Source organism: Suncus etruscus, chromosome 5 (assembly GCF_024139225.1).
Source record: "Suncus etruscus isolate mSunEtr1 chromosome 5, mSunEtr1.pri.cur, whole genome shotgun sequence".
In the NCBI taxonomy this organism is placed as follows: domain Eukaryota; kingdom Metazoa; phylum Chordata; class Mammalia; order Eulipotyphla; family Soricidae; genus Suncus; species Suncus etruscus.
The window spans coordinates 138,300,768-138,325,660 of NC_064852.1; the positions used below are offsets into that span (position 1 = coordinate 138,300,768).

The 24,893-nt window shown below is 35.1% G+C and overlaps 1 pseudogene; it reads right to left on the minus strand.

The window, feature by feature from the left end:
• Positions 1 to 23,792, minus strand: LOC126008709 (40S ribosomal protein SA-like; annotated as a pseudogene).
• Positions 23,793 to 24,893: the final 1,101 nt, after the last annotated feature.

The following is a 24,893-nucleotide window of genomic DNA, read 5'->3' on the forward strand; positions in this document are numbered from 1 at the left end:
TTAAGTGGTGGTTCCTACCCATTCAGTGGCCTGAGAAGTGGGAGCTATAGACTAGTCTTCTGTGGCAGGCTGAGCACTCCAATCTTCGGTAGGAAACTGCTGAATCGGACCAGTCTGCAACCTCAGGCTAAGTAGCAGTGAATTCAGGAGCTGGAGCAATCATTCTCCTTGAAATTCCTCCTTGGCACAGCCTTCTCATCAGCAGCAGCCTGCTCTTCCTTTTCAATCTCCTCAGGATCTCTGTAGAAGAAGAGATCAGGCATGGCCTCTCATGGGTGTTCCCCGGAGACGGTGCCTGGCATTCACAGAACTTCCCACGCCAGCACCCACCACATGAGACCCACTGAATGAGCCCCTTGTTGTTGCAAGAGATGGCAATGTCCACATAAGGCAAAGGAGAGTCTGTGTTAACACAGAGCAATTGTAGGCAAATGAACTTAAGATGCCTCTGTGAGGGACTGGTGGTCATTCTTGGGTAGAGTAACCACCAAAAGTCTCCCGGAAAGCTGCCTACATATGGTTAGTGAAAGTTCCAGGTGTGAGTGAACATGCCAGCGATCATTATGGCTCCAGTGGCAGCAGCAAATGTCAGCACAACTCTCTGGCCAGTATTCCTGGACTAGATAACACTGACATCAGCTGGGTTTTCAATGGCAGCAATGGCACGAGCTGCTAGCAGAAGCTTCCCATAGGTTCTCTTCAAATTGATGATGTAGATGCCATCACTTTAACTTTGTAGATGTACTGTTTCATCTGGAAGTCCAGATTAGTGCCACTTAAGTGAGTGCCCGCGACAAGGAATTTGAGGACATTCTCTTCCTTCATTTTCAGGACATCAAGTGCTTTGGACTTTGTGAAATTTCCCTTTAAGTTACTCAGGGACTTGAGAACAACACCTTATGGATCCCTCGCTGGGTAGTGCAGAAAGGCTCATTGTTATATTTTTGAGATACTACTCATTTCTGTTTTCTCTAGATCATTTGTTCTCAAATAAACAGTTATGTTTTCTAAGTGCTCAGTTATTCTCTGATATAATATATGCTAAAATTATTCTCCATATTAATGTGGCACTTTCCTTAAAGATATTTTAATAATATATCTATCATAGAAAGCAGTGCTGTTCAAAAGCTGTGTATATAATTTAAATTTATCTGGTAGTCAGATTTTAAAAATAAAAAGAATCATGTAAAACTTACTTGATTTCATCATTTATGTTTTCATATCAACACAATTATTTTGGCAATCTTAATACTTCAATTTCTGTTCAGGTTAAAATATATTGTATATTTTCTACTATAGATATTAAATTTTTTCAGTGTTTTAAGGAAGAAAATAAAATTATGCCACAAATCAAATGCCCTAAGACAATAGCATTTATATTTCTTTAGTTTCCAACTTTAATTGAAATGATATAAAATTATTGATTCAGTTTCTGAGTCACAGTACCTACACTTTAGGTGCTCAAGACCTACATTTATTTGGCAACTATTGTCATTTTTAAAGATAAATTAAAAGTATATAAAATTTTTGAACAATGTACTTCCTCATCACATATTTGCAACTTACCTTCTAACAATAGAGAAGTTTTCCCTTGTTTATACCTACCAATCTACTTTCTATTTCTTCTGTATTTATCTATCCTTGTCTCTTAATTATTTACTTCTAATCACCATCATATTTATGTCTTTTTCACCAAATATTATCCTTTTCTAAATTATCCCAGCACAAATTTGTTTGTTGTTGTTTATTTTGCTGATTATTCTCAGTGCTTACTCCTGGCTTTGTGCGTGGGGATCATTTAAGGACTATATGAGATTCTGGGAATGGAATACAGATGGGCTGTATAGCAAGGCAAGTACCTTATCTACTGTACTGTTTTCTGTATCCCAATCCACCTCAAATATGAAGAGAGCAATTATTTATCTACCCTACCATAAAATGTACTTTGAAAGTACCTACAATACTGTAGTGAGATTTTTTCAAATTTTTATGACATTATCCTCTAAGATAATTATATTGTTTCAAGACATTTCTCTAGAACAAGAGAGAAAGCAGATCATTTTTTTCAGGATTTAGCAAGATATTTGCAATTAAAATATAAATCAATTTCCAACCTTCTCTCTAACCGATAATATTGGAGAAAATAAATCTCCAGTGTAAAATGAGGTGTTTTTTAAAGTACATCTTAAAATAGTACTTATTTTAGGTATAATATTCTTTTATTTTTATTTTTTGAGCCACACCCTTTTGGTGCTCAGGGCTTATTCCTGGCTAAGTGCTCAGAAATCGCCCCTGGCTTTGGGGGGACCATATGGGACGCCAGGGGATCGAACCACGGTCCTTCTTTGGCTAGCGCTTGTAAGGCAGACACCTTATCTCTAGCGCCATCTCACCGGCCCCTATAATATTCTTTTTTAAAAAATAATATCTTTATTTAAGCACCATGATTACAAACATGTTTCTAGTTGGGTTTCAGTCATAAAAAAAACACCCAACTTCACCAACCAATGCCCCACATCTCCCACCTCCCCTACTCCCTACCTGTCAATGAGACAGACATTCTATTTCTCTCACTATTATTGTCATGATAGTTGTTGGTGTAGTTATTTCTCTAACTGCACTACCTACTCTTTGTGGTAAGCTTCATATTGTGAGCCGGTCCTTCCAGCCCTCATCTTTGTTGTCTCTGGGTATTATTGTAATGATGTCTTTTATTTTCCTTAAATTCCACAGATGAGTGAGAATATCTGTGTCTATCTCTGACTTATTCTACTCAGCATAATAGTTTCCATGTCCATCCATGTATAGGAAAATTTTATGACTTATTTTTGATGGCTGCATAGTATTCCATTTTGTATATGTACCACAGTTTCATTAGCCATTCATCTTTTGTCAGGCATCTGAATTGTTTCTACATTCTGGCTATTGTAAATAGCATTTTGTATTGTGTTCCTAGATGGAACTGATATAATCAGTTTTCTGACCCCTGGATTCTCCTCTCCTCTTCTTCATGATGAGAATTCCTTTCTGTTCACATATAAGCATTTTTCTGGCTCCTGGATTCTCCTTTCCTCTTTTTTATTTGTTCAAAGGAAAGCTAACATGTGCTAAACATATGAAAACTAAAGTATTTAAAAAACAAAATGTTTATTAAAGTTCAGGTTATTTGTTGCATATTATTGATAATACCAGATTTAGAACAAAGTAGAAAGCATGGCTCCTTTTTAATTTCTAGTTTTATTGTAGCCCCCTCCTTATGTTCCTTTTTCATAAAGAAACACACTATTTCCATTAAACTTTAATAGGTAGAAATGATTATCTGTGGAATTTCATTGAAAGTACTAAAATGCCAATAATTACATATTTGAAACCAATATTGATATAGGTAATTTAATTTAAATTTTACAGATATAAAAAGAATGATATTATATATTGGGTAAGGATTTAGGATGATATTTCTTTTCTTGCTATATTCCATTGTAATATAAGGTGTTCTTGTAATTTTACCTAGTAGCTGAGACTACAATTGAATTTTCTTTTTAATGTGTATAGAATTATCTGATTTTATTTTTTAAGAATAGGAAGCAAAAAAAGACTACATATTTTGGGTACTTTTTGGCAATCTATTTGTTAGAATTTACCCAAGTACTTGACATTCATTTTTCTTAGCAGTGATAGATTTAAAAAAATTCATGTATTGAGATACCTCAACTTTTAGAAAATATCTAACAGAACGAGTGGTCTGGTTAAAGAAGAAAAGTATTTTCTGAATGTCCTACAATATAAAGTATATGGCTTTGCATATAAATTGGTGTCAAAAAAAGACATTTGAACATAGCCATAAAAGTTATCTTAGGGCTCCTGGCTTGGGGACCATATGGGATGCCAGGAGATTGAACCACAGTCCATTGTCCTAGGTCAGCTGCATGCAAGGCAAATGCCCTACTGATACACCACTGCTCCAGCCCCATTTGTAGCCAATCTTGATTCGATTCCTAGCATCCCATATGGTCCCCAGAACACTGCCAGGAACAATACATTGCTGGAACCTGGAGTGACTACCAAAACCAGCCTGGTGTGTCCCTTTCCCTCCAAAAATGTTACGTTGATTATAATTTACAAACAGTAATTACTTAGTAATTACTTAGCATATTACTTAGGATACCAGGGTTATACAAATTGACTATTACATAGCTGAACCAAGACTATGTTGGCTATATGTACATGCATTTCTTAGATACCCATGAAAATTTTCTTATCCAGGGTGACGGGATCCAACACTCGACTTTTCAGTTGAAGCAAGCATGTGTTCTTTGAATATTCCAAATTTACAAATGCTAGATCACTAAGAAATTCGTTCTGTGGGTGTAAAACATGGTGACTTTGTGATTATTAAGAATAATGCAGTCACAATATATAATATGGTATTTTTGATACTTTAGTAAAAAAAAAAGGTGAGTGTTTTATGGAGCAATTGAGGTGGAAATGTGAGCTGCTGGTGCTCTCTGTCTTCATTACTCCTGTTTATTTTTTTCTTTTTTTTTAATTTTTTATATATATATTTTTTATTTAAACACCTTGATTACATACATGATTGTGTTTGGGTTTCAGTCATAAAAGGAACACCACCCATCACCAGTGCAACATTCCCATCACCCAAGTCCCAAATCTCCCTCCTCCCCACCCAACCCCCACCTGTACTCTAAACAGGCTCTACATTTCCCTCATACATTCTCAATATTAGGACAGTTCAAAATGTAGTTATTTCTCTAACTAAACTCATCACTCTTTGTGGTGAGCTTCCTGAGGTGAGCTGGAACTTCCAGCTCTTTTCTCTTTTGTGTCTGAAATTTATTATTGCAAGAATGACTTTCATTTTTCTTAAAACCCATAGATGAGTGAGACCATTCTGCGTTTTTCTCTCTCTCTCTGACTTATTTCACTCAGCATAATAGATTCTGTGTACATCCATGTATAGGAAAATTTCATGACTTCATCTCTCCTGACAGCTGCATAATATTCCATTGTGTATATGTACCACAGTTTCTTTAGCCATTCGTCTGTTGAAGGGCATCTTGGTTGTTTCCAGAGTCTTGCTATGAGGCCCCCATCTATCCCACTTGCAGCATGAAGCTGCTTGGAAAGGTGCCAAAATCACCTCCACTGGTTATTTCCATGAAAACCTGCCTAATTAAAACTTCCATTTATTTTCTAAACTTCAAGTGCATTAATTTTCCAATATGTCCTGGAATTCTGATAAAAGTGTCTTTGTCCCATCAAAATTTCATGGTTAGCCTCTCATAATACTCAATATTACTCTCCTTTCTAAAAAGACTAATGTTAAAGATAATCTCTACAAATTCTTCTTCTTCTTCTTCTTCTTCTTCTTCTTCTTCTTCTTCTTCTTCTTCTTCTTCTTCTTCTTCTTCTTCTTCTTCTTCCTCCCTTACTCCTCTTCCTCCTCTGTCTCCTTTTCTTCCTCCTCAAAATCCTCTTTATTTTTATTCTTTCTTCTTTGCTTCTTCTTCATGTTCTTTCTCCTTGAAAGAAATAATCTCTGGCTTCCCAAATCCTCACATACATGGGATTATTGAGATAATAACCAATATTAGATTTGACCTCTCCACTTCTGATAAGTGCCCAGAAATACCTAATTTAAAAGGGCAACTATACCATACCTCACATATCTAACTTAATAAACAATATCTTTCCATGCTTTTGCCATATTCACATGTGTGTAAAGTTCTGTATTGCTGCAAATTATTGGATTTTTACTCCCAGAGAAAGTAGGTTTAAAATACAGGCTGAAATTCCAGTTTATCCTTAGCATATACCAGACAGAAATTTATTTCTTTAGAATTCTATGCTAACAGAGGTTGAATCCATGAATCAAAGAGAAATATGGGACTGGAGCAGTGGTGCAGGTGATAGGGCATCTGCCTTGCAGGCGGTAACCTAGAACATACTGCAGTTCGATCCCCTGGCATCCCATCTGGTCCCCCAAGCCAGAAGCGATTTCTGAGTGCATAGCTAAGAGTAACCCCTGAACAGCACCAAGTGTGTTCCCCAAACCAAAATAAATAAATAAATAAATTAATTAATAAATCAATAAATGAGAGATATGAGCTTTCTGCAGTTTCTTCTAAACTCTTTATGCCCATCAGGAAAATGACAGAGATGATAGCCTCCTTAGTTAATATAGGGAGCCGTGTGGACAGTTTAAGTGAATAATGCCAGGTAAAATATGTCAGGTAAAAGTGAAAAAATGTGAAGGATAAGAACTTTTTGTTTTGGTTCTACTTGTGAGAATTTTGGAAAAATGTTGTTTCTTTTTAGCAAAAGTTATAAAAAAAAAACACCCTAACATATCAACAATTCACATAAGATTTGTAAGAGAAAGAAAAACATGGGAAAACTGTGTTCCATGATTAATTTTCTTCCTGGAAAAAGGTCAATAGAGAGTTACAGCTTACCAAAGTCTTTTGAAACTCAGACTATTTTATACTATCTCTTCATTTTCTTTCAAATGTCAATTTAACTTCTAATCTAAACTAAATCACAATTATTATTCTCTGTCATGATCCAATAAATGTATAAGAAAATTTTACTACTTAATTTTTTCATTACTTTTTTCATTTATGCATTACCTACTTTATTAACATATTTGATCAGTACCTTGTTTATATTGGGGGCCAAAGTAATTTCATATTATTTGTGTTTTGGTTCTATTAAAAGTATATGAAATAAGCACTAACTTTATTGTTACTCTCCAGGTAAGAAAAAATATGGAAGTTATCATAACTCTTATTAATAAGAAATTTCTATGCTCTAATAATGATAACATGACATAAGAAATATTGTATACTATCAGTGGAGATTTTTTATGGAACACAGATATATAATAGATAAATGACAAAAATATCAGATTATCAATCTGATATATATGTATATATAATATATAATATATGTAATCATATATAACAATGGAATATATATTGATTTAGATGCTGTCTTATGTATTCTTTAAATTATTCCATTGGTAAATTGTTAAAATGGTATCAAAAACAAAAATTATTTTTAGTATGGAGATGAGAGAGATTTGTAATTGAATTAATCCAAGTAATTACTTAAATTATTCACTTCCCTTGAGTATATAAAATTAGTTTGAGTTCTGCATTTAATTCTTTTTTAAGGTATAGATGAGAAGTCACCCACCATCAAACACAAAGAGCATCAAAGACAACTCTCAGACAATTCTCCATTGAAACACAAAGCACATACTTTTAATTAAAAAAAGAGAGACACTCATATTTGCCTCCCTCAAAACCATCTCCTCACCATAAACACTCAAACAGCTTATTAAATGGTAGAGAAATGTGTTCCAAATATTCTACTCCAATTTTGATTTCTCAATGTGATTATAGCAATAGGAAATCACTCAAAACAGCTGTGTAAAATTTTAGATGTTTATCAGCTTGGCATTTCTGGAAAAAATACATCTCTGAAATTTAATCATTATATGCTATGAGGTTAGAGAGCTCTAAGTAATAGTGGGCCTCTAGGATTTTGATATCCATTAAAACTGGAATGTTATCTCTATGTAGATTAAGTTATGCAGGAACTAAAAAAACTTATGACTTTCTCATATACATAATTTCTCATTTTCATTTGTATAAAGATCATTTAAAATTAAGTAATGCATAAATAGTATGTAAATATTTTATAAAATAGGCTTTATTGTTATTCTTTTTACCTAATAACTAACATTGATGGAAATGCCTGAGGGTAAAATATGTTGAATAAGACAGAGTTTTGGAGATTTTCAATTGTGCTTAACTGTAAACTTAGTTAATCCTCAAGATGGAAACTACAAGTTGGAAAAAAAAAGGAAGCTAACTTTTGCTAAGCTACCAAGATTGAAATAAATTCATGAACTTTTGATAATAAATAGTTCAATCAATGGCTTGGTCACTCCAATAGGTTCCCTTTTAGTATATTGTGACATTTTAAGTTTGAAAATATTCATATTTCCCTATGATAATAAGACTGAATAAGGGACCAGAGCAGTGGAGCAGTGGTAGGGCATTTGCCTTGCGTGTGGCTGACCTAGGACAGACCGCAGTTTGATCCCCCAGTGTCCCATGTGGTTCCCAAGTCAGGAGCGATTTCTGAGCACATAGCCAGGAATAACCCATGAGCGTGCCCCTACCCCCCCACAAAAAAGACTTAATCAGGCTTTTGCATAAGGCAGTCAAGCAGATGCCAGCCAATATAATTTCTTCAGGGCCCAACCCCGTTAAGCTGTCCCTACCCAATATAGGTGTAGCTAGAGGAACTTGGCCACTCCGCTTTGCTCCATGGCCGCATGCATCTTCTAACCCTTTGAACCCCACCACAGCACATAGTACAAACCAAGACAATCCCATATACAAAGAATGAATGGCAGCTTTGATGGTCCAAAAAGTACCAGCCAGCTAGTTATCCTCTCAGATAAGGTGTTTAGAGAAAAAATATGGAGGATGTTCATGGAACTCAAAGAAAGTATAGATCGAGTTGAATGGAACACAAATAAGAACCAGGAGAATATGTAGATATAAATCAGAAAACTTCATACTGAAACAAAAGATCTGAAAAACTCCGTAGATGAATTGAAAACCTCACTGGAAAGCCTTTCCAACAGAGTAACAGCAGCTGAGGAGGGGGTCAGTGAGCCAGAGGATGCGATGCAGAACAATTCCATACAGCAGAGAAGAGATTGGAAAAGAACCTTAAAGAAAATGATCAAAAAATGGATAAACCACTCAAAAAATGTGAAAAGATGAAAATAGTAGTCTGATAAACTCAACAGAAACAACATAGGAATCATTGGAATTTCAGAGACCCAGGGAGAGAATAATAATAAGAGGAGTTGAAGGAAGAGTGAGACGAGGAAGAGGAGGAGGAAAGAAAGAAGAGGAAGAAGAAAAAGAAGAGGAGGGAGGAAGAAGAGGAAGAAGAGAAAGAGAAGAAAGGAAGGAGAAAAAGAAAAGAAAAAGAAAACGAGATCTTAAAGAAAAGAGGAGGAGGAGGAGGAAGCTAGGGATGTATGGTTCAATTTGTAGAGATGACTATAGGTGTCAATACCTAGATATGATCCCAGATAATCTCGTGTTCATGCTCTAATATTCTCACAACGTGTATGAATTTATGTATATATGTATGTATAAAATATCTGATATACTTATGCATGCTCTCATCTAATAAAGCAACTGTAAAAATAAAATGAAATAAAATCTAATTAAAAATGAAAATGAGGTAATAAAATTTATGATCCTTAAACAATGCACATTTTCCACACCATTATTTCTCAACTTTTCTCACATTAATTTTGGAGAAAAAACTTGAATATAAAACAGCTTTGTTAAATGTAATTTCTCTTAATATATATTTTCAAAATATTATTTAAGATTTTTTATGATTTTTTCTTTTTTTAATATTTCTTTAACAAGATCTTCTAGATTAATGTAGTACAAATAAAAATGAGTATATCTCTCCTAAACCTTGCCTCTGCAAAGATATTATATCATTTTCAATTAAAAAATGTATAAACTTGGTAGACATGTTTTGCTAGGAGACATACCTATTTAGTTCTAAATAATAACTTATTAACAAATTAATTAGTGTGTAATGTGTTTATTTTAGAAATTAAAATATTTTAAACATGTTTATCTTAATTTGCTAAAGAATATATTATTTATATATTATAAATTTAATTAAAATTATAGAACATTGATTTTAGGCTATAATAGTGATATTAAATTAGGAATTATTATAAACTACAGATAATTTATCCTTGACCAACAAACATATGTTTTAACCCCTTTACTTAGAGATTGTTAGAGATTGTGATCATTAATATAATTAAATAGTGTTTGATTCTCTGAGAAAAAATGACTGAATCATAAAGAAAAGGCTCTTACTCTATTTAAATACTTGAAAATAGAGATCTGAGATAACCTGTAAATTCTGACTTCCTATAAGTTACCATGTGAGCCCAAATCATCTGTGGAAAGTACCAACAGGTGATTCTGGCTGCCACTTGTGCCCCAGTGTAGACGCTATCTATGTGAGTGTTCGCATCATCATACACTATAGCTCCCAGTCCTGTCCAATCCTGTCCTGGGTTAAATTCATTATTATATAGATTCTGATAATTATAAAATGATTTATTTGAGTTACTCTGCTTTGTGTTAACTTTATAATATCCCCTAAAGTGGAATAATTAGAGATTGGATGTTGTGCGTGTGTTATTTTGTGTGTGTGTGTTTGTGTTGACTACAGAATTCAAAATAAGTATTAAAATAACTTCAATCTTTTGGCAGGCTTCTTTGGATAATATCATCAAAAAGTACCACTTAACTTTATGGAAGAATAATGTTGTTCTCTCTACAAATTATATTTTTTTTTTATTTATTTATTTTTTTTTTTGGTTTTTGGGCCACACCCGTTTGATGCTCAGGGGTTACTCCTGGCTATGTGCTCAGAAATCGCCCCTGGCTTGGGTGGACCATATGGGACGCCGGGGGATCGAACCGCGGTCCTTCCTTGGCTAGCGCTTGCAAGGCAGACACCTTACCTCCAGCGCCACCTACCCGGCCCCTACAAATTATATTTTTATTCAAATCATAAAGTATTGGTAAATAAAAAAAATCAAGGCAGGGTAATTTAATTCTGTGTTTTCTTTACTTAGTAATGTCTAATTCTATAATGACAAAACTTGTGTTGTCATTAATACAAATAAAAATGCAAAAAAGGAGTTAGAGAATTAGTAAAGCTTGGCTAATTGAAGGTAGAGTATATGGCTAAATTAAACATTTCAGGGACACACATTAAAGCCAGATTTATTGTAGCAAAGAGGCGGATAAGCAAAATTTCAACTTTACTTTTGGCAAGCCAGGTCCCCAGAGCACTACTAAGTCCTGTTACATGTATCAGGCTAATGCATAACATTAGTAGCTTATGAGAGCAATGGAAGAGAAAATGGCCATTTCACAGGGGAATTAGTTATCAAGCAGAGACTATTGCCAGTGCATTACAAGAGAAGGTCCATCATTGGGTTAAAAGTGCGATATAGTCTGTCTTTTAGGTCAGTGCAATGCATATTTTTATATGGAAATCTTGTGGGAAGACAGAGTTCTTATGGATTCATTACATATTATGGGCATCTTAAAAATAGACCATTAAAGTTCAAAGAGAAAAGAAGGACTTATTATCTAACTCAATTATTTCTTAGTGGAAATTCTGCATTTAGGTTTTATTCGTAACTTATTCTTCAGCCTGTGTAATGATGTGTTTTGCAAGGGTAAGCATAAAAAAAGAGTTGAGGAAAAATATACCCAACATTTACGTTCATTTTGTTATAATATGTACAAACTGGAAATTTCTTCTATAGTATACATTTCCTGAATTAAGATTGAGAATTTTATTAATATTTATGAATAAGATAATATACACAAAAGGATTAATTATAGATCATATATGACCTCCATATATATATTGGAAAGTGGTGCCAGATATAAATCGTTTTTTTTTGACATAGGTGCAGTTTTATTTCAAATATGGCTTGGAAACCTTATATATATACATACAAGAAGGCAGTTATTTTTTGTTTGTTTGTTTTTTGTTTTGTTTTGGGGCCACACCCAATGACGCTCCTGGGTTACTCCTGGGTATGCGCTCAGAAATCGCTCCTGGCTTGGGGGACCATATGAGACACAGGGGTATCGAACTGAGGCCTGTCCTGGGTCAGCTGAGTGCAAGGCAAACGCCCTACCACTGTGCTATCACTTGGGCCCAAAAAGGCAGTTTTTAAGTTTTCTCTCCTGAGAACAATTCTTATGACACACACAGATACACACATACGCTTCCATCAGCTTGGAGTAAAATAGGTCAAATAAAACCCTTTATCTATCTTTTGTCCCAACATTGTTCACTTTTTATACACAGTAGAAGCTTCATACATGTGTGACAGACAAATGACATAGTGATTAGTTTTGCTTTTATAAGTATAAAATTATTCAATATATTTTATTTTTATAATACCTGCTTAATGTCTATTTAATCTAAGTACTACCTGCTTGATTACAAATGTATTTTTGCATGTATTTTAAATGTACTTTCCACTAATCCTCAGTTCCCACTGTAATCCAAATAATGATTAATAAAGACAAGGTTATAATTAACTTTGATGAAGCTTTTTGTGGGTGTTAAGGTAAAACATTGCCTCCTCAAGTGAAAGGGAGTGTTTTAAGTCAATGTATGTTCTCTAGTCTGGACAGTTTGACTCAGAACTCTGCAGGGGGGATAGAGACTGGACACATATTTACCATATTTTTCACACATTAAGATGCACCTGACCTTACATAAGGCACACATAGTTTTTATATGAAGAAAACAAGAAAAAATATCCTAAAACAAATGATGTACTAAAATATTTAATAAATGCAACACAATATGCCATCAATAGGCAGCAGCTTAGGGAACAACCAGCCGGTGAGGCTGAATTATATTGACAATACTCAGGTCCAATCTAGTTAAACATATTTACTTAACTATTTTTTTACACTAGAAAATAAAAAACTTTTAAAAATACTTTTTCATTATATAAAATAAAAGTTGGGTCCAGGGGAATGGCTCAAGAGGTAAGGCATCTGCCCTGCAAGCGCTAGCCTAGGACAGACCATGGTTCAATCCCCAGAAATCCCATATGGTCCCCTGAGCCAGGAGCGATTTCTGAGCACATAGCCAGGAGTAACCCCTGAGCATTACCGAGTGTGCCCCCCCCCAAAAAAAAATAACAGAAACAAAAACAAAACAAAGTCGCAGCAGTCATCAAATAGTTTTAAACGAAAGCTCTCTATATGACTGTCAAAGTGCGTTAACCTGCCTACTCATACTATGTGGTATGCCTGCACAATAATAAATAATAAATAATTTAGATTTTAAGTGGTCAGTGTCTGCTCTTCTCCTCTGAACTCAGGCTTCAGTTCCAGGCATCATTGTCCCCATAAGATGCACAGACATTTCACCCCATCGTTTTTTGGGGGGAAGAGGAGGAAGTGCATCTTATGGTACCAAAAATATGGTCAGTCTTTTCAATTAAAAACCAGTCACCTTCAAAACATGGATCAGAAAAGAAAATGGCCCAACTCCACAATTGAATTCAAAAAATATGATCAGCAGTCAAATCTCCCAGGTGGTACCAGTCTACAAGTTGATATCTTTGGGAGTATTCTACAAACGTGGGTAGGCCAAGTTTCTACAGAAGCTCCACCACCACCACCACCACTACCTACTATTGGAAAACACACAGACCCTAACCCATATCCACCATCTTCCTGGAAAAAATGTACAGTTCCACTAAAATGCTTCTATAATTAACAGAAACTGCAGACTTTATTTTCCCAGTAAACCAGTCCAGGTCTGTTAATCTAGGGCCTTCTTAAAACGGGGTAGGCAGATTCCTCTTTCTGCCTTAAGGCACAGATATCCAGGCTACACCTGATACCTTTGACAGAAATGGCTCAACTTTACAACTTAAATTAATCAAGTTGCCAAGCCACCAGATTTGTTCCAGATGTATAGATCCTCGACCGGCTGCATGGCTTTATGTGGCAGTGTGACACCTTAACATTTCTTAGTAGTGTCAGCCCACTATGATCAGAGCCAATCTGACGGAAAGGTTATATAGAAGACCACCAAGCTCAATGAGCTTAAACAGTAACACAGAATGCTGAGCAGGCTCTAGCCACAGCTCAGTAAATACTTAGATAATGACTTTTGTACTCTATAGAGAGATATAATAACAAATTGACCCTCAGTGATCTAAGTTTAGATAATTCCACTCGCCTTTGTATTTTAACAAACAATATAAAATAAATTTGATTGTCACTTCAAAGGAATACCCCAGCTTGGTCGGAGGAAAACTGGGGACAATGGTAGAAGGAAGATCATAGTGGTGATGGGAATAGTGTTTGAACAGTTGATGCTTGAGACAACTATATTTATGAACAACTTGGTCAATCACATTATTATAATAAAAATTAAAACAAAACAACACAAGCAATCAAAAACAGTGGGATATAAGTAGGAGCAAATAGAACTGGATGGACAATATTGGTTAAAAGAAACAACTTCAGTAAAGGGCTGATGTAAATAAAGCCACAAAGATAAAATAAAGCCACTCACAGCTGGTAAGTGGAAGGGACAGTATTATGTCTGATAAAATGCTCTCATATGAAATTTATTGATGAGTGTTAAACTCATCCTGTTGGGCAGGATCACTTAATAAAATGATCTTGTTTTCTTTCTTAACTGAAGAGATGAAAGGTTGCCCCCTACAAGCCAATAGCTTGCAAAACACACTTTGTTGAACAGTGAGTTCTTCGGTCAAGAAAAGTTCTAGACTCTCTTTTTACTACCTCTGGAGACATTAATTGCAGTGTGCAATGGGCCACTTTGTTAGAAAATGCCCTAGTTTAGCTCACGTTCTGGAATGTTATTTTAAAACATGATTTTTATTTCTGAGGTAATACTTAATTTCACATTTGCATAACTCATATCTGTATCCAGTACCTTGTCATAGCTATACCTTAATATAAATATATATTAATAAAGTATGAAAAAAGCAATATAACCAAAGCAATATATAAATTATATCAATATAAATAAATAAATAGATTTATCTTCCTCTATCATTCTCCAAATACATTTCTTTTTTAGGGTGGAGTCAGGGGTTGAATAATCCACATTGATCTCTCTGCTGAAGAGACTCTTAGACAGAGGAATCACTACTTGTGCTGTTCAGATATACGTATCCTGCTGGAATCTAACCAGTGTTAGACTGTGCAAGGCAAGTGTATTCACTCTTATTTCTTTTTTGTTTGTTTGTTTGTTTTTGGGCTGTGGGAGACCAAGCACCCCACATATCAAAAGAACTCTGGATGAATTTTCTACTGCCTGCCTGATTCAAGCCACAAAGTTTGCATAGCCCCGAGCCAACTGGAAACTCTGCAAATAAATTTAGCCCAGCACACAGAATCTGGCTTAACCAGATTCCTTAACCTTTCCATGGAACCTGTTTTTGTAACTGCTCTCAAGCATGTAGTTATAGATAGGTTTTTGTAAAGTTTAAATTATGATCCTTATTGCTTGCACAAAAGAAAGATTTAAATGGAAAATAAGCTAAACAAAAATTGTATTTGCGTAAATATCAATTAGCTATTTGTTTAAGGATTTGCTTCCCCTCCCCCCATCCTGCCAGGTTCCTCTTTATCCTTCCCGCCATCAAAATGTGTTTATGCTCCCATTGGTTAAAATTGTTGTACTTGTACAAATCTGATTGGTCTATGTTTCAATCCTATGTTACTACTCCTCCCACTGAAGCAGAGCATAAAAACCCTGTTCTCCCCTCAATAAACCTCTTGACTGGCATACACCTTGAGCGTTTTACTAACTTCTGCAGCTTAATATTTTAGGTGTTCACAAAAGAGCTTAACACTCGCAAATTATTTGTAGCTGCCTTCTGCCTTCTGTCCTGGTTGAGAGAAAGCTGCTGGCCGGAATTCTCTCCCAGTAAAGGGCAGGAGCAGAGGCAGTTACATTGGGCCACACCTGATGATGCTCGGGAGTTACTCCTGGCTATGTGCTCAGAAATTTCTCTTGGCTGGGGGACCATATGGGATGTCGGGGATTGAAACCACGTCCATCTTGGATAGGCCACATGTAAGGCAAACGGCTTACCACTGTGCTATCGCTTTAGCCCTATCTAGTTTTGAACCCCTATTACTATATGTTATCTATCACAATGGCCCCAGATACATCTTTTATTTTTCTTGAACCCAGGATATCATTATTATGTCCATATTCTTTATTTTATTTCAGAGAAATTTATTACTGTTTTTTTTATCTCTAATGTTGATGATAGTCACTTTCATACAAAGCAGGTCTTGATGACATTTATTTTCTATTTTTACCAGTTTTATATATATGTTAGAAATCCACAGTGAAGATTTTTGTAAATCTAGAATTTTTTTAAGTTTTTTATTTTTAATGACAAGTCATTCATAATTGGATTTCAGGCATACAATGGCAGTGAACTAGGGCCATACCCACCACCAGAGCTGACCTCCCTCCACTAAAATTTCCAGCATGCATCCCATACCTCCACCCTTAGCCCCCTGGTCTACCACTGTAACAGGTTCATTTTTATGTTTAGATTGCTATAGTTTGCAATAGTTTAGATTGCAATAAATTCTATTGTTGTTGACTTTGGCTTGGGCATTTAGTTCTTATATTTTTTTTCATCAATACACCTGAGACCTCGTGGACCCTAAGCCCCATTCCCCATTTGTTCCTCAATTTGTAGATAGATGCAGAAATATGTCCCAAGGTTTGTGAAAAAGGTGGGAACTTCTGTCTAGAGGATAAAAATAAAATAAAAGGGGTGGTGGCAGTGTTTTTGTTTGTTTTTGTACAGTTGCTACAAACATTGAGGGAAATTAGAAAAGAAATATAATGTTTTCTAGAAAAACAGGGTATGTCTTCCCATAAAGCAGCATCCTATCATAAGATTGACTACATGCCCTGGATATACTAACGGTCCAATTCCAAGGTCTTTCTTCACAATCCCAGGGAAAGTTCTACTCAATCGTGGTTGTTGCTGTCAGGCTTCTGTAATTAGAGATGTTGGTTTTTGCATAGAATCTATGTAGAAGCTGGTGTGACATGGAGTGTCTTGTCTTCTGATTTAATCACACCATTATGTGGGGAGGAAGGAAAATTTATCCTGAAAGCCAAGTTTTTGCTGTTACCCCTTTGTCATGTATCATATGAATTTACCCTGGAGCAAGTTGTTGAAAGGATGGCATTAAGGCCTCCCCAGGTGGAAGTTTGATTTCTGGTGCTAGTGCAGAAAACATTGCTGGTTTCAAGTATGGGAGCTGAGGTTTCAAGTTGGACAGTTGATGTCTGATCAATTGAGTTTTAAGTTGAGTCACTATGACAAATGCTCAAGGTGAAAGGTGCCCCCTGCACTATAAAATTCTTGAGTTTCTATCACTATAGGTAAAACTTCTTTATATGTGTAATATTTCCCCCATTTTAATGTGCCTATGCAAAAAGAAATAATGCCAAGTGAGACTACTGGTGCATATGAGGGTAAAATTAACAAGCTAAATAATCTCTATATTATGGTTCTAACCTGAACTTAGATCCCAAGAGAGACTTATCTATTAGAATTTCCTACTAAGCAGATCCAAAAAAAGGTTGGGGAAAGCTAGCTCTATATAGGAAAATATATACTAAGAAGTATAACTATTAAGGAAATAGGTCTACAGAAGTATGCAAAGGAACTATAGATAGCCCCTTTAAGTCTTGAAGATAGTATGGTATGGGGGTATGGAGAGATAAAATCCAGAGCACAGTTTCATCTCGCGCTGTGGTCTTGTGTAGTATGAGAGATGGTTTGCAGAGATTAGGAGTCAGGGAGTATCATCGAGCTGATGGTATCTCCGGGGCTGCATCTGGTAGCAAGCAACAATCCACAGTGAGGGGAGATGGTAGAAAAGGGACCACACAAGATGAGTCAGAAGGAGTGGTGACTGCAGCTTTTTACCAAGTCAAACAAGGTGGACTGTTAAGCTGTCCTTTCGATTTGGGAGCTAGCTGGCCATTTTCTGTGGCGGGGGAAGGTTCCAGTTCCCGAGGAGTTAAGAGAGAGATAATGGATCAGGGTTGAAAGGCTGAGAAGATAGAAGATTTGTAAAGTGGTAAGCAGGGGAGAGGGTATTGGAGGGGTTTATATAGACAGGGACTATTTACAATATAAATATGCATATGTACAATACAGTTTAGAAAACATGGAGGTGTTCACCACTACACACTCACACACACCCACATAGACAGATATTGGAGATTTATTCATAGGTTGCAGTTGAAGAACTGACCCTTGTGGTGTGGGTCAGAGAGCTTAAAAAAAATATGAGGCCGGCAAGTTAGGGGGACAGATTTTCCAGTTTCTAGGTAAATGATCATTGGTGAGGATAAAACTTTGCTAAATAAAAAAAAAAACTAAAAATTTTTGACTAATTCCTTCCACACAATATCACCAAGAACCTTAAATCATTAAGACCTTGTGCTGGTGCTTAATTCTGAACAATGGTCCATTTATAGGGTAATAACCTCCTTTGCGTTCCAAGGTATCCTTAAAAAAATCACACAAATGAGTTTTTGAAATAAAGAAGATAGCACTAGAAGTACTCGCTAGAGCGATTAGGCAAGAAAAGGATATCAAGGGAATCCAGATAGGAAAGGAAGAAGTCAAGCTCTCACTGTTTGCAGATGACATGATACTCTACTTAGAAAACCCCAAAGACTCTACCAAAAAGCTTCTAGAAACAATAGACTCATATAGCAAGGTGGCAGGCTACAAAATTAACACACAAAAATCAATGGCCTTTCTATACACCAATACTAATAAGGAAGAAATGGACATTAAGAAAACAATTCCATTCACTATAGTGTCACACAAACTCAAATATCTTGGAATCAACTTGACTAAAAATGTGAAGGACCTATACAAGGAAAACTATAAAACTCTGCTCCAAGAAATAAGAGAGGACACGCGGAAATGGAAGCACATACCCTGCTCATGGATTGGCAGGATTAACATCATTAAAATGGCAATACTCCCCAAAGCACTGTACAGATTTAATGCGATCCCCCTAAAGATACCCATGACATTCTTCAAAGAAGTGGACCAGGCACTTTTGAAATTTATTTGGAACAATAAACACCCTCGAATAGCTAAAGCAATCATTGGAAAAAGAATATGGGAGGAATTACTTTCCCCAACTTTAAACTTTACTACAAAGCAATAGTTATCAAAACAGCATGGTATTGGAATAAGGACAGGCCCTCAGATCAGTGGAATAAGCTTGAATACTCAGAGAATGTTCCCCAGACATACAATCACCTAATTTTTGATAAAGGAGCAAAATATCCTAAATGGAACAAAGAAAGCCTCTTCAACAAGGGGTGTTGGCACAACTGGGTAGCCACTTGCAAAAAATTGAACTTAGACCCCCAGCTAACATCATGTACGAAGGTAAAATTCAAATGGATTAAAGACCTCGATATCAGCCCCAAAACCATAAGATATATAGAACAATACGTAGGTAAAACACTCCAGGACATTGAGGCTAAAGGCATCTTCAAGGAAGAAACTGCACTCTCCAAGCAAGTGAAAGCAGAAATTAACAGATGGGAATATATTAAGCTGAGAAGCTTCTGCACCTCAAAGGAAATAGTGCCCAAGATACAAGAGCCACCCACTGAGTGGGAGAAACTATTCACCCAATACCCATCAGATAAGGGGCTAATCTCCAAAATATACAAGGCACTGACAGAACTTTACAAGAAAAAAACATCTAATCCCATCAAAAAATGGGGAGAAGAAATGAACAGACACTTTGACAAAGAAGAAATACAGATGGCCAAAAGACACATGAAAAAGTGCTCCACATCACTAATCATCAGGGAGATGCAAATCAAAACGATGAGATACCACCTCAGACCACAGAGAATGGCACACATCACAAAGAATGAGAATAAACAGTGTTGGCGCGGATGTGGGGAGAAAGGAACTCTTATCCACTGCTGGTGGGAATGCCGTCTAGTTCAACCTTTATGGAAAGCGATATGGAGATTCCTCCAAAAACTGGAAATCGAGCTCCCATACGATCCAGCTATACCACTCCTAGGAATATACCCTAGGAACACAAAAATACAATACAAAAACCCCTTCCTTACACCTATATTCATTGCAGCTCTATTTACCATAGCAAGACTCTGGAAACAACCAAGATGCCCTTCAACAGACGAATGGCTAAAGAAACTGTGGTACATATACACAATGGAATATTATGCAGCTGTCAGGAGAGATGAAGTCATGAAATTTTCCTATACATGGATGTACACGGAATCTATTATGCTGAGTGAAATAAGTCAGAGAGAGAGAGAAAAACGCAGAATGGTCTCACACATTTATGGGTTTTAAGAAAAATGAAAGACATTCTTGCAATAATAACTTTCTGACACAAAAGAGAAAAGAGCTGGAAGTTCCAGCTCACCTCAGGAAGCTCATCACAAAGAGTGATGAGTTTAGTTGGATAAATAACTACATTTTGAACTGTCCTAATAATGAGAATGTATGAGGGAAATTGAGAACCTGTTTAGAGTACAGGCGGGGGTCGGGTGGGGAGGAGGGAGACTTGGGACATTGGTGATGGGAATGTTTCACTGGTGATGGGTGGTGTTAAAAAAAAAAAGAGTTCAGACTAGAGCTACAAAATGAGGATTTCTGAGAAGGCTGGCATGTACACAGAAACTTGAGTGAATGAGTAAAGATGCAGGTGAAGATAACAAAGAGTAACAAATGCCATGTAGAGGATTATCACATTATAAAGACATACAGGAGCAATGAAAAAAAAAGAGAAATAAAGAAGATATATGTCAGAGACTTTTAAATGATTTATATCTTTCATCAAATCAAATGTGCTCATTTCATTCTGTGATATCAGCTGCAGTTGTTAATCTTAATAAAATAGTTTCTTTATAAAAAGTAGCAGTACAATTTGAAAGGCCATCATTTTAAATGAAGTTGATATTAGTGCACCATTTATATTACTTTCCCCTCACAATTTAGTTTAATATATTCTGAATAGCTTGCTATTAATAAATAATAAAGCTATGATTTCTGCTGGCAATTATATTTTAATGCAAAATGTAGGAAATTAATTGAGTACCACTCTCTTTTTTAGTCCCTAAACTTGAATATCTAGTTTTATTTTTAGAAACCAAATATCAGATTAGTTGAATATATTTTGATAGGTTTAAATGCCTTCAGTGCAAAGGAAATGTCTGAGGCTTTCTAATTTGAGTAAATTTTAAAGAAAAGCTGGCTGGCCTTATACAATCTGATAAATTCTTTTCCTGTGGAGAGTTGTAAAAAGGTAAGTGAAATAAAGCATTTAGAAAAATGTTTTTCTGGATCATGAATTCAGGGTGGGGACAGAGAGAGCAAAGAACTAGTTTACTCAAGATGTTTCCTTCCACTGGGTGTCACTGCTGATATAAGCCCAAACAAAGGGAAAGATATTTCTGTGGCAGCAAAATATTTCTGAGAGGATATGAAAATCTAGAGGTTTAGATGCTGCTCCACAACCGAAAATACATTGTATTTAATCTGAAGAGTGGTGATATTTTCAAGTAGGTTAATGGTATTTGTCTAACAAAATAAAATACTAGATTTCCTGCTGGTGACTGAATAAGTCCCAGATATAGTTACTTTCTTGAATGGATTAAATACACATTTGTGATAGGTATCTGCTTTCTTCAACTTAGTAAAAATAGCTTGGAATGGTACAGAGCTCTATTGAGCTCTTTGGCATTGAAACATAACTGAGTTTATCCTTGGATTTTCCAACTTGCAAGGAGTAGATTTAAAAATTGTTTTAAATATGTGAGTGGCCCAAGCAGCTTAGAATTATTATGTTACTGCTGAAGCTTTCATCTTTTCACTTGGTTAAGCAGAGTTAGTGAAATGCTTTGAAAGTTGATCTACCTATGACTTACTCTTCCACTGGAGAGTTTTATTTTTGTTTGCTTTATTTTTTAAACTCATTTGCCTTTCAGTAGAAACAAATTGAATTTAAATAGATATTGAGAAAAATATTCTTGTAAAATGATATGTTCTGTTAGTAAAATAAAACTAAAATGTGAATATAAAATAATGAAGAACAAGGTTATTAGTAATATTGAATAGCAGTCTCATACAGGATATTCGGAGACAAATGATTTTCCTGGTCAAGAAATATTGATAGGAAATAAGTGAAGGATAAAAGTAAAGTAGAAGAAGGGCTAAAAGAATGAAGGGGAAGGTGATAAATAGGGTATATTAAAATATGAAATAGGGTGAGAAAAGGAAAAGAAAAAATAAGAGAGAAAAGAAGAAATATTTTTGTGGCCTCTAACCATTTTGAAGGGATATGCGTTTTATTTATTTATTTATTTATTTATTTATTTATTTATTTATTTTTGTTGTTGTTAGTTTGTGGTTTTGTTTTTAAATCATATCAAAGGTTCTCAGGTGCTACTTCTTGCTCTGTGCTGGGGGATTGCTGCTGGCAGTGTTTGGAAAACTATGAACAGTATTGGAGATTGAGCCCAAACTCTAGAGAAAAGTATGCATTCAGCCTATTGAGCTAACTCTAGTCTGAGTAGTTATTTTTGACACTTGGTGGTTTTTTAAATGGTGACTGGCTAGGTGGCCACAAAGGGTGCAGCTGTGTCATCAGATATTTTAGAAAAGTTAAACTGACATTCCCAGTAAGTAGAGCACAGACTCAGGGATGTCAAAAAGAAAATAGTTTGAGGAAGAAAAGATGAGACTTGCAAAGCACTAAGCCTGTGAAAATCTCAAGGCTGACTTGAAAATAAGGCCATCATGTGTGCTCTCCTTCTGCCAGCATTTATATGATGAAACCATGTTTTCCAAGGAAATACTTGCAGAAAAAAAAGTATATTATTTAGGGTCCTCAAGTCAGTTTTCTAAGATTTGAACACATAAGTTGTTATGTGTATGGATATAGAATCTTCATTCAATTTTAAACATTTTTTACTTTTTTAAAATTACTATATTTAAACATCCTGGTTACAAGCTTGTTCATATAATTTCCCCCACACACACAGAATTGCAATGTTCATAATTGATTTTGAGTCACACAAAGTACAATATCCTTCACCAGTGCACATTTTCTGCCACTAATGTTCTCAATTTCCCTCTCACCATACCCCCTGCCTGCCTCTGGCACTCATATTTTTTCTATCTCTTTATATATCTCTCTGTCTCTCTTACTTTCTCTCATTCTCTCTGACTTTCTCTGTCTCTCTTTTCCTTTTATTTTTCTTATAGATACTGTAATTTGCAATATTGTTGCTCAAGTGGTATCATGCATATCACTTTTTTTTCCTTTTAGCACCCAGTTTTTGTCCAGATTGATCATCATTTCTATATGATTGGTACCTAACCACTTTGTTCACTGATTTAGGTGTTTGATACACACACACACACACACATATAAAGAGAGAGAGAATAGAGTCAATGTACCAATTATTCTAAGACATAAATTTGTCTCATATGAATCCCATGTATTTAGTTGCTTCTGTATCTCCCTAATATTTACCACCGTTCCTGAAATGGATATCCTAGAGCCTATGTCACATGTCATTAATATGGAGGTGCTGTGTTGAATAATTAGATTATTCAACAGAGACCACCCAGACCTCTAGTTTATTAATAGTTCTCAGCAATCCTGGATAATTAAAGGGAAGGAAATCTTGTTTTGTGTCACCAAAGTTGTTCTACATGTATCTTGTTAAAGAGTTTATCTAATGATTCTGGGGTACCCTAGAAAAATGTTTTTATCCAATTTAGCTCTTTCTAATTTTTAAAATATTGCTCTTAATTCTATGACAATGTCTATCAGGGTCAACTTTTTCCTTCCAATATAATGCATTCTTTGGCTTAAAGCATTAAAATAAACCCAGTATAACCAACAAACCTTAGCTTCTTTAAAGGAAATTCTTATTTCAGTAAAGAGGTAACAGAATTGTCTTTGTTCTATTCCCCAAGTTGAATCCAAATGCTTTCACCTTCCTTTTCTTACCCAGTGCAGTTCTTCAACTGTCACCATGTCTTTGGCTCCATGATATCTACATTGGGTTTGACTATCAAGTAGCAAAGAAAAATAAATATTTACTAATAACTGCTTATTTTTGTTTGTTCTAGGAGCCATACCTAATAGTGCTCAGTGTTCAATCCTGGCTCTGTGATTAAGGATCAATCCTGAGGGAGTGACCATTCTTAAATAATCATATGCAGTGTTGGCAATCAAACTCAGGCTGGCTTTTTACAAGGCAAGTGTCTTATCTATTGTACTATCTCTCTGGCTTCTTAAGATAACTGATTATATTCAATAGAAATATTCTAGAGAGAAAAATATTTTGTTTTCATATTTTAGACATAAGTAATGCTTAAAAAAACGTAACTGATATTAAAAGAAGGACTGGTTAGCAACCAAATTAAGTGAGTCTTGTTGGAGTGCTTTTCCATAAGGCATATGTAAATATGCATATATGTATACATGTGTATTAAATATACAATACATTATATATTCCATACACATTATGTATTTCATATACAAACTTGTACTTCTGTTTGTGTATATTTCTAATCGGGCAAAATTATATCATAGGAATGATAGGAAAATATTAACAAATATATGGACACGTAAAGTGATTACAGGAACATTATTTTTGAGGACTATCAATTTGAAATAAGTTAGTGAACATTGTTTCATAATCATCATAACTAAATTAGAACAAATATTGACTGTATTATTTATAATACTTTACAAATTATATTACTAAAATTGGTAGCTATAATATTGTAATAGTTCTAAATTTATTTGGGTATATAATAAATGTGTTCTTTGTTTTCTAGGTTTACATTAGTTTTTGTATTAATTTGTATATACAGTTTAATTTTTCCTATAATTTTCCTTGAGCATTTTTCCTATAATTGCTCAAAAATATAACCAGAAGCTAGGCTTTCATTTTTGTGCTTATTGTACAATTTTCTTTAAGTACATACACATCATTATTATGGTGATTAAATGTGTATATTTAAATCAACAAGATTAACATTTAATGAGGAAGCATTTCTAAGATCTTGTTTAATAATTTATGCCCTGATTAGAAGTCTTAGTTTTTCATATAATTTGTGCAACAAAATG